This window comes from Colobus angolensis, unplaced genomic scaffold, assembly GCF_000951035.1.
Source record: "Colobus angolensis palliatus isolate OR3802 unplaced genomic scaffold, Cang.pa_1.0 Scaffold565, whole genome shotgun sequence".
Classification (NCBI taxonomy): Eukaryota; Metazoa; Chordata; class Mammalia; order Primates; family Cercopithecidae; genus Colobus; species Colobus angolensis.
In genome coordinates this window covers 47,128-49,761 of record NW_012119210.1, presented here as the reverse complement: position 1 = coordinate 49,761, position 2,634 = coordinate 47,128, and the positions used below count along the sequence as shown (strand labels likewise).

At 49.4% G+C, this 2,634-nt stretch overlaps 1 protein-coding gene and 1 pseudogene across 1 annotated transcript in view; both read right to left on the bottom strand.

The window, feature by feature from the left end:
* Positions 1–2,634, bottom strand: part of LOC105525902 — a 15,002-nt pseudogene that overhangs the window by 3,304 nt on the left and 9,064 nt on the right.
* The window catches only part of DUSP18 (dual specificity phosphatase 18), a 22,963-nt gene continuing 21,624 nt past the window's right edge, over positions 1,296–2,634 (bottom strand). The window contains exon 3 of the mRNA XM_011961690.1: positions 1,296–1,543. The gene's annotated coding sequence lies outside the window, so the exon portion shown is untranslated. The remainder of the gene's footprint in view (positions 1,544–2,634) is intronic.

Below are 2,634 nucleotides of genomic sequence, written 5' to 3'. Positions count from 1 at the left end.
ACCGGCATAGCATGTGGCATGGAGTGGGCAGGAGAGATCAGTCAAGAACAGAGACAGCAGAGTATAGTGGGTGCACCTGTAGTCCGAGCTCGGACTGCGAGCCAAGATCGCAAAACTGCACTCCAACTTGGGTGACAGAATGAGTCTCCATCTCAAAAAATAAATAAAAATAAATAAAAAAGAACAGGGGCTTCAGAGTTGGACTTGTGCTTGAATCCTGGCTTCAGTACATCTGAGCTGTGTGACCTTGCGCAAGGTCCTCCCCACCTGTGCCTCTGCATTGAGTGGGGGCAGCAGTAGAACTTAACCCCCTACCAGCTTCTGGAGCTGTAATGGACAAAGGCCTAGGAAGGCCTCAGTCTTATCAGAGATGCTTCCACTTCCTCTTCAAGGCTTCTCTTGTTATCTGCCCCACCCCTCCTCAGCCTGCCGGAGCACATTGAGAGTCCCCCAGGGATGCTCCCGCCCGAGCACAGCAGTGTGGATGCCAAGCCTCCAGTCCCCTTGTCCTGCCTTGGAGGAAGCCTGGGAAGCTGGGTCTGTGCTGGGCATCCTGCCATTGTGGACTTCGAAACAAAGACCTGTCTCAGGCCCAGCTGCCTGGTGCCCCTTCTACCCTCCCCTGGTGGCCCTTGGATTGGCATTCCAGGGGGCCAGGGCAAACAAGGATCATGAAGAGTCCTTGTTTGCCCTGGCCCCCTGGAAGGAGCAGCTCCTTCATGCTACGCTGCCCTCAAATTAGCTCAGGGATGTCAAATCCTCCACCACTGCACTAAATAACTTCCTGGAAATAGCACAAAATACTTAACTGAGGGCCACTTAATGGAGGCCCACGAGAGGTTTTGAGCCACGGACGCACATGACAGACCCTATGTAGAGAAAAAATTGGAGGGGCTCGAGACAGGAGGCAGGGAGATTAGGGAAGACCTGTTGTTGTGGTCTAGGTAACTACATGACAGTGGGGACAGTGTTGGGGCAGAGTGGGTATCGATTGTATTGATTTAGAATAACTATTAATCTCAAAACCTTACGGCTTAGAGCAACAAACATGTAGTATCTCACCATTTCAGTGGATCAGGAATTCGGGAGTGGCTTAGTGGGTTGGTTCTGGTTGAGTTTCTCATGAAGTTGTAGTCAAGATGTTGGCCTGAGCTTCAGTCATCTGAAAGCTCGGCTGGGGCTGGAGGATTTGTGATCCCCCAATGGGTTCACTTTGCCCACTGCCTAGACAAAGCCGATTTATCAAGACAGGGGAATTGCCAATACAGAAAGAGTAATTCACACACAGCCTGCTGTGCAGGAGACCAGAGTTTTATTATTACTGAAATCAGTCTCCCCGACCATTCAGGGAGCAGAGTTTTTAAGGACAACTTGGTGGGTTGGGGGAAGCCAGTGAGATAAGAGTGCTGATTGGTCAGGGATGAAATCCCAGGATGTTGAAGCTGTCTTCTAGTGCCCAGTCAGTTCCTGGGTAGAGGCCACAAGATCAGATGAGCTAGTTTATCCATCTGGGTGGTGCCAGCTGATCCATCAGGCACAGGATCTGCAAAGTATCGCGAGCAGTTTAGGAGCAGTTTAGAGAGGGTCAGAATCTTGCAGCCTCCAGCTGCATGACTCCTAAACCATAATTTCTAATCTTGTGGCTGTTAGTCCTATCTAGGCAATCTAGTCCCTAGGCAAGAAAGAGGTCTGCTTTGGGAAAGGGCTGTTATCATCTTCATTTTAATAGATAAACTATAAACTAGGTTTCTCCGAATGTTAGTTCAGCCTATGCCCAGGAATGAACAAAGACAACTTGGAGGTTAGAAGCAAGATGGAGTCGATTAAGTTAGATCTCTTTCACTGTATCAATCACAATTTTGCAAAGGTGGTTTCAGATTTACATTCGAAATGGGGCATTCATGTGGCTGTTGGCAGGAGGCCTCAGTTCCTTGCCATGGGGGCTTCTCCATAGGGCCCTTTGAGTGTCCTCAACACATAGTAGTGTCCACCAGAGTGAGTGATTCAAGACAGCCAGAAACCACAAAGTCCTTTTAAATCTAATCTCAAAGGTCACACTCTTGTCATTTCTCCAGTATCTTACTGGTTACAAGTCTATTTAATATGAGCCCTTCCCACATTGACTACACAAGGGCAGGACTACCAGGAAGACGGGATTACTGAGGACATCTCTGAGGCTAGCTACCATATCAGTGAATATCTGTTGAGTGAGTGATTGAGGACTTGAGGACATAGCCTGGAGCCCTATGAGGAATTAGCCCGGGAGCATTCTGTTCCGGGTGGGGTCTTGTCAGCCATACCTCTGCATCCTCCCTAACCAAGTACTGCACAGTCCTCGCCCGCAGCATGCACTTAGTAGATGTTTGCTCAGTGAAGACTACTGCCTGCCTTCTGTGCTCCCCACCACTGGCAGGACAAGGCCTGGGCTCCCTGGTCTGGTATTTGAAGCCCTGGATGTTCTGATGTTTCTAAGCCTACCCCACTGCCCTGAACCCTTTGGCTATTGGGGACCACCCCTGTTCTCTATACCTGTTTAAGTCTTTCAGTATCTAGGTCTCCTGCAGCCCTATCCTATCCCGACTACCACAACCCTCATGTGCCCCCTTCCTCCTCCTTTTTTTTTTTTTTGAGACA